This window comes from Rutidosis leptorrhynchoides, chromosome 2 (genome assembly GCF_046630445.1).
Source record: "Rutidosis leptorrhynchoides isolate AG116_Rl617_1_P2 chromosome 2, CSIRO_AGI_Rlap_v1, whole genome shotgun sequence".
Lineage (NCBI taxonomy): Eukaryota > Viridiplantae > Streptophyta > Magnoliopsida > Asterales > Asteraceae > Rutidosis > Rutidosis leptorrhynchoides.
The window spans coordinates 595,442,132-595,450,926 of NC_092334.1; the positions used below are offsets into that span (position 1 = coordinate 595,442,132).

General features: G+C 34.7%; 1 non-coding gene across 1 annotated transcript; it reads left to right on the top strand.

The window, feature by feature from the left end:
- The first annotated feature begins 7,861 nt into the window (after positions 1 to 7,861).
- On the top strand, positions 7,862 to 7,968 carry LOC139894891 (small nucleolar RNA R71). The gene has a single exon (XR_011775369.1). It is a non-coding gene; the product is annotated as a small nucleolar RNA R71 (small nucleolar RNA).
- The last annotated feature ends 827 nt before the right edge of the window (positions 7,969 to 8,795 follow it).

The following is an 8,795-nucleotide window of genomic DNA, read 5'->3' on the forward strand; positions in this document are numbered from 1 at the left end:
CATCCGGGTTACGGATGCTTTAGTACTTCGATTTTATCATGTCCGATGAGAGTCTCGGAATGATGGGGATATTTTAGATGCGTTCTGTTAATGTCGGTTACCAGGTGTTCAATCCATATGAATGATTTTTATCTCTATGCAGTTTTTGCGAAATGCCTAATATGAGATGATGTTTATGAAAAATGGAAATGAAAATCGTGTGGCCTATTAAAATGATGGAAGTGAATGTTTATGATAAACTAATGAACTCACCAACCTTTTGGTTGACACTTGAAAGCATGTTTATTCTCAGGTTTGAAAGAAATCTTCCGTTGTGCATTTGCTCATTTAGAGATATCACTTGGAGTCGTTCATGGCATATTTCAAAAGACGTTGCATTCGAGTCATTGAGTTCAACAAGATTACTATTAAGACATTTATAGTTTGGATATATTATGAAATGGTATGCATGCCTGTCCACTTTCGATGAAATGAAAGTTTTTCTTTTAAAAACGAATGCAATATTTGTAAAATGTATCATTTAGAGGTCAAATACCTCGCGATGTAACCAAATGTAATGTATTCGTCCAGATGGATTAGGACGGGTCGTTTCAGGTGGTATCAGAGCGGTGGTCTTAGCGAACCAGGTCTTGCATTAGTTTGTCTAACGGATAGTTGTTAGGATGCATTAGTAAGTCTGGACTTTGACCGTGTCTGCATATCAAAAGTTTTGCTTATCATTTCTTGTCGGAAATTATCTGCTTATCATTCTTAAGTCTAGACACGTTTTAGTGCAACTATTGCATAGATATTGTATAGACAAAATTCATATCTTAGCATATCTATTACTATAAACTCTGTCTGACAGCTTCCGAAAGTTCCTCCGTAATCTATGGAATCTTTTGGACTATATATAGGTATTCTATGCAATCAGAATATCATCCAAAAATTACTTCATATCAAAAATCCTTTAGCTGATCGTGTAAGACGGATCCTGAACGAAATTCAAATTCATATAAATCCGAAGGCGATTCTGAAGACTCTGAAGGTAGTGTGACCGAAGTGCCCCAACAGGTTGATTACACTTCTTTCTGGAGGAGATGGAGATGGGTTCGAGACATACTCACTCACTGGAGAAATGAAGAGGGAGAACCCTACCGCGAACCAAATTTACCTCCCGACATCAGAGAACTTGACGCGCTCACCGGTCAACCAGTTCGCAATACTGTTTTCACACTCTTTGCCCGAATATTCCGTCTCGAAGAACGCATTCATAGAATTATGTTGGTGATTCAGCCTCTACTCCCGACTACTAATCAAGTAGGATTAGTGGAAGAAGTTAGAGAGCTTCGTGCTAGGTTTGAAGAAAGAGTGGAGTTTCTGGAGAGTACAGTACGCAGTTTTGAAGATAGACTTACATATACAGCAACAACACAAGTACCAGCAGCATCATGGCATCAACAGTACCACCATCATCAATGTCAATAGTACCATTACCACCACCAACGACAACCGCATCATAAAGCCTCAACTTCACAATCTGTCCCACAAGCATCAACGTTATACGTCCTGTAGATATCAAGGAATACCAACAACAATAACCGATGAAGTATTGATTCATAACTTTAACGGAGAAATATTCTACGGCGATTATGTAATTTCTAAAGTTTAGAGATTATCTATTCTAGCCTTAACCATAAATCAGATAGAGTAGAAACCCTGACCGGAATAGTGCGTGAATTGCAAACAACACATGTTACACAAGCATTAACAACAGTACCATCAGCATCATCAGCACTGATGTGCGAGCGGAGGTGTACGAAATACTATTATTGTTTATTACGAAATACGACAAAATTACACAAGTTTTTTATTTATTTATAGAGTGGATATACCTAAACCTTGCTATAACACTTATAGGCAGTGTACCTAATCGTACAGTAGTGTAGTTTTTAGTAAGTCTGGTTCGTTCCGCATGGAACTAACCAAGTTTAACGCTATATTTTTAAAACTATATTTGTATTAATATTATTATTATTATAAAAGGGGGGTTTACTGTTTAATGACCGGTTTGTCGATTTTAAATAAAGCGTAAAGATAAATGACGATAATATAAATGACAGAATTTAAATTACAATAAAGTAAATTGCAGTAATTAAAATGACAGTATATAAAGGTATGATGAAATATGAAATAAAAGTATTATGCTTATTTAAACTTCCGTAATCATGATGTTTGACGTTTTGATTAATTGTTACCCGGGTTAATTGTCCTTTGTCCTGGATTATTTGATACCTATTTGATTTTTGTCCATAATAGTCCATCGGTCATAATTATAAAATGCTCGTCAAATTAACCTTATTCCCGAAGTCAAATATTCCAACTAATTAGGGATTCGAACTGTAACAAGGTTTTAATACTTTGTTTAATGATTACACCAGGTTATCGACTGCGTGTAATCCAAGTTTTTATTACTTTGTTAACAATTACACCAATTATCCTTGTATGTAATCCACCCCTGTTTTAATGAGATATGAATATTAATTTACCCACTTGATCAGAATGAATAATTAATTACCCAACCCGAATAATTAAATAAATGATCGTAAAAGATGTCGTATAAACGTCACTAAATAGAACATACATAATCATTTTAATAATTATTAGATTAACTAATTTGAAGATAGGTTCGACAGATTCTAATGAGTTGTCATTCGATTAGACAATACCCCCTATCTATTAATAGTCAATAGTCCAATGTCCACAAGTGTCGGTCTTTTGTCCAAACCTTAATTATGGTACAAAATCTAATAACCCCGTCTTAATATTTAGTCTAACATCACGATTACTTTGGCTCAAATAAGCATAATAATAACTTAGTTACGAGACATTAATTGAAAAAGGAAGAACATTGCTTACAGTGGTGATTAATCGCGTAGCGTTACACGGACAGAGTTTCGACTTTAAAACCCGTAAAAAATTTCTTACAATAACCCAACTAAACCATAACTTTATTATTAAAATTAACTTAAATTAACATTATATAATATAAATATATATTATGTTTAAATAGAATGAAAAAAAGAAATGAAAAATGGTGTGTACATCGAGCAGAATTCGCTGGCTTTTATAGATGTGAACTGATCCTGAGGGCCATGCGATCGCATGAGATTTGTGCTTCCAGGCCATGCGATCGCATGGCCAGCTGGGACAACTCACATTATTTTGTTTTCTTGCTTGTCGACGTTATATAATAATATATATAATTATATATAATTATATATATATTATATTATATTCTTGTGCATAGTAGAGTTGTAATTTTTGGTCCGATGACTCGCGCGTTGATGCTCGATTTATGTCCCGGTTCCGTATTTCATTAAATTGAACCACTTGAATTATATCTTGTACATTTGAGCTGTTTGGTCATTTGCGTCTTCAAATCGTCGTTTTCTTCTTTTGTCTTCGCACTTATTTATTTAAACGAATATTACATAAAAATAGAACAATTACAACTAAAAGCTTTACATATTGGAAGGATATTGTGCCTAAATATATGTTCATTTGTAGCACTATCAAATATCCCCACACTTGAGTGTTGCTTGTCCTCAAGCAATACAGAACTTAAAATAAAATCACACTTCACTCGAATCACTTTTTTATTCTCACACTTTATACATCAGTGATTTTGATACGGCGGTATGAACAATGATAGTAACGATGTGGTTTGCAGTCCCACATGACTATGAAAATTTAGATCCTTTAAGAAAATTGGATCTTTATGAAAACATTTGATCTTTTTGAAAATTCAATCTAGTTTTTACCCTAGATAAGTTTTTCGGAATAACCCTTCACCGGTGTTTGCAAAATATTTTTGTGGGTTGCGTGGTTTTCATATTTAAAATTTTAGCTCAAAACTTACGGTTTTGTGTCACCCACTTGCTAACCTTGTATTAGAAAAGCAACATGTCCAGTATACTTGCTCCGTATATTACCTTTCGGTAAACTACCGTACGGTTGTAAAGGAAAGCGTTGAACAAGCAACTGTTAAGGCAATGTCCCATGACATGCTTTTGATTATGGTCTATAACGTGTTGGATGCAATTACTATCCTTTGTAGGAGCAATAGTAAAGATCACCCTATAGTTTTTCGGTCTGGCACAAGGTCCTGTCTTTGACCATGCTATGCAACCACCGTTCTTACGGTTGACACCCGATTTGGTTCAGGTTACCTAATGAATTCCAGGTGAATTCCTAGGATTTTACGTTCAATGGTAATGAATGCTTTGAAAATAGGGTTTCAGAAAACAAATCGGTTTTAATTTGATCAAAAATATTTTCTCGTTCAAGCTCGAGTTTAGATATCATCGAATTCCATGAGTTTGTAATTCTCAATCTTTAAGGTCAATCTCAAGAATTGAGTAATATCAGTCTTAAAAGCTGATTTTTAATCTTTAAGGAGATTATCCTTTCTGGGGGTCTGATTTATTAGTCTTATCAAGCTAATTTGCACGGCGCCCTCCCTATTTTACGAGACAGATCCTCTCATGGTTAGGATAAGTCTGACCACTTGGCGACCCTGTTTGATGCTGAGGTCCGTGGATTTCCTGCTGATTTTAGAGATGACTTTTCTAGATTTTTTGTCAACCTACAGCTGGTCTGGACGACAACTTCCTGACCTAAATCAAGAAGTGCGTGTCTTTTTCAGAAGACTTTACTTCCTTTTAATGATGGAATTGATTCATCGTGTAGATCCATCTATTCTTTCAAAGGTATTACAATAAATCGGGTAAAACTAATTAGTTTAGTCCAAAGCAAAAGTACCTGCAATAATCTGTACCAAATATGTGATATGTGTTTTTAAAGAACTTGGTAAATTCTTCCCACACTTAGCTTTTATTCATTCTTTTCTTTGCCTTTTTATTCTCCTCTATTCTATTTTAAATGAATTCTAACGTTTTGGATTGTTTCTCCATTTATGTTCTCTCCGAGGTAACAATAATTTCGGTATTATCACCTAGTTTTATCGTTCATAAATATGTATAAACATGATTTTGAATTCATTTTATTGAAAATTTTTCAAATTTTCACAAAATTTGGCAAATAAACTAAGTGTAAACCCGAGAGAATTTATAACCCTTCCCCACACTTAAGATCATGCAATGCCCTCATTTGCATGAAATCAGTAAAAATTTAAATTCATGAGGGTGATTAGTGCAGACAAATGATTAAAAATACCGAGTTTGCAAACATATTATTTTATATCACATTTGATATTTTGCGTTTTGTCGTCAAAATTAGTAGCTTTTGCTGAACTTTAATGCCAGTCTTTGAAAGTGCGTTGTTTTACCCTGTTTTGTACATAAGATAAACTACAAACATATATATAATATTTATATATTTTTTTTATAAAACCTTTATTTATTAAAACAATTTAAATAAATAATTTTTTTAAAATTTTGTTTTCTTTTACTTTAGGTAGTTTCGGTACGTTTACCTAGTACGTCCCTCGACAAAATTTAAAATTTGTCGTTTTTAAAGCGATTGTTTTAAAAGCAAAGATTTTTGGGTTTTTTTTTTATTATACTTTAGATCAATAAAATTAAAAATAATGATAACAAAAATTTTCGCCCCGCCCTCGGGTAAAACAATTTCGGTTTCATAACCTAGTCTTCAACTGACGACGAATTTTAGAAATTATTTTTTTAAACGTAATAAAATAAAGTAAATTTTATTTTTAAATTCACACAAAACTTAAATTTAAAAATGCATATTAATTTCATACAAAACCTACAAAACAAAAAAATTTAGAATGGAGGGAGAAAACTAGTTCTTTAGTGTCTCCTAGTGGAAAAGACCAATCGGATTCCATTCTCGGAACTACACGAGAACAGAACAACTAACCCTAGACAGCATTATTTCTTAGAACATTTGAATCTCCCCACACTTAGGTAGATGTGGTGTCGAAATTGTGATTAACTTCATTGTCAATTTCTTTTGGACCATAATCAACTTGCATATCTGTGACTTTTGCTTTAAGCCATTGGTTAGATTCCTGTATAATGTCCACAAATTCAACTAGTTTCGCATTTTCTTTAGGCGATAGATTGGATACTAACCGGTTACATAATTTAAAGTTCCCCTTGATTCTAGCATCGCGAATCCGTTTAATAAGTTTCTTCATTGAACTATTAATAACGGGGTCATTTAATTTCGTATCAATAACGGGGTTCTTTGTTATCAGGTCATCATTAGGTGTTACTTCATTTTCCCCACACTTAGGCGTTTTATTATTGCTAAGCACTACCGTTGGAGTTGGTAAAACAACATGGTTCTTACCAATCGTTTTTGTTGGTTCAACAGTTTTGGTTGGTGAAGATTTAGACTTTCGACTCACAAAGGTGATCGATTTTTCATCATCACTAAGTGTCATTCTACCCTCACTTACATCAAATAACGCCCGGGTGGACGCTAAGAATGGTCGACCTAAAATTAGAGGAATGTTTGAGTCCTCTTCTATGTCAATGACAATAAATTCGACTAAAAAGGTTAAATTACCTACTTGAACGGGTAGGTTGTCAGCAATTCCAACTGGGTGCTTAATGGTTTGATCAAAGAATCGGACACTCATATCTGTTGGACTTAACTCACCTACTCCTAATCTCTTATATAATGAAAGAGGCATAACACTTATACTCGCACCTAAATCTGCTAGTGCATCATACATGACACAATCACTAAGTAGACAAGGAACAATAAATTCACCTGGATCACCCAAACTGGGTGGAGGTTTCGGTGGAACTGTCTTCACCGGGTTTACTTTTACAGTTTTTGTTTCTTGTACTTTCTTATTCTTCTTCTTCTTTCCAGAGGTATTACAAACTTTATTACCTATTACTTGCTCATACTCAACTCCTTTTCTTGGAAACGGGATGGGTGGTCTGTATGGTGCCACCACTGGCTTTACATACTCGAGTGGTGGTGGTGTTGTAACTTCTTCATTGTTACTCACATCTAAAACCTTCCCATCTTCTGGAGCTGGTTTTTCAGAATTTGTTGACACCATATTAACATTCTCATTCCGAGGATTACTTTAGTATTACTCGGTAGCTTTTCTTGTTCCCTCTCACTCATCATGCTAGCAAGAGTACCTACGTGTTTTTCTAGATTTAAAATGGAAGCTTGTTGAGTTCTTAATGATTGATCAAACCTCTCATTTGTTTGGGCTTGAGATGTAATAAATTGTGTTTGAGATTCTATTAGCTTTGCCATCATTTCTTCCAGATTTGGCTTTTTCTCTTCGATTTGTTGTGGTGGTTTATACAAGCTAGTTCTTTGTTGATTGAACGTGTTGTTTTGAGTTGGTTGGTTATTCGGACCTTGTTGGTTATACGAGTTATTTTTGGGTCCATTTGGATTGTAAAGAATGTTTTGATTTCGATTGAAGTTTGGCCTTGGCGGTTGATAATTATTTTGATAATTATTTCCCGGCCTTTGGTTCGTGTAGGAAACATTCTCTCGTTGTTCCATCGTTTGCTCAATGTGATAATCTTTCGTTAAGTGTGGTCCACCGCATTGCTCACAACTGATTCGTATTGCGTGAATATCTTTAGTCATTTTTTCCATTCGTCTCTCGAAAGCATCTATCTTTGCGGAAACAGAATCAAAGTCATGAATAGAATCGGCTCTAGCCGCTTTAGATGATCGAAAGATATCTTTTTCCTGGTGCCACTCATGTGAGTGGGAGGCTGTGTTATCAATAATTTTGTGAGCTTCGGTAGCGGTTTTCTTCATAATGGAACCACCAGCTGTTATGTCAATGTCTTTTAGTGTATTAATATCGCATCCTTGGTAGAATATTTGTAATATTTGATAAGTATCTAAACCGTGATGAGGACATCCTCTCAACAATTTTTCAAATCTTGTCCATGCCTCATATAGAGTTTCGTTTGGCTTTTGTGTGAACGTAACAATTTCTCCTTGAAGTCTCACGGCTTTAGACGCCAGAAAGAATTGTTTAAGAAATTTTTCAACTAAAACATCCCATGTATTAATCGCCCCTTCAGGTAACGATTCTAACCAATCTTTGGCTTCTCCCTTTAAAGTCCAGGGAAATAACATGTGATAGATCTGTTCATCCTTAACTTCTCTTATTTTAAATAGAGTACAGATCCTATTAAAGGTTCGAAGATGTTCGTTTGGATCTTCTTTTAGCGTACCACTATATTGGCATTGATTAGTTACCATGTGTAGTATTTGTCCTTTAATTTCATAATCTGTCGCATTAATGTCTGGTTTAATAATGGCATGACCTTGGCCAGTGCGTGTGGCTCTCATTTGGTCTTCCATACTTAGAGGTTCCGTTACTTCCATAATTGAATTTGTTGAATACGAATCACTAGAAGATTCTGATTTAACGATTTGTGGTTCAGGAGGAATGATTATTGGTTCAGGATCTTGGAGTTGTCCTTGAATATCCTCCGGGTTTTCAATTTTGAATTCGGGTACAAAAAATGGATTATCGGAAATTTAAATTGGTGTACTTGGTCGAATTGATGATGATTCTAAAGAAAAATAGACGGCGACAATATTGGCTAGATGTCTTGATCGAGTTACAGGTGGTGAACGTATGAAAGGTGGTGAACGTTTTGCTCGGTGCATTCACTGAATATCCTATTAGTTATAAAAGATAAAAATTATATAAGTTATCAAATTAATAGACTTTTCTGATTTTGCAAACGTTTCGAATAGCCAATAGATGCAGCAGGTAGCCAGGACCCTTTAAATGGGAAGCCCACAACTCGCCACTAACAAAT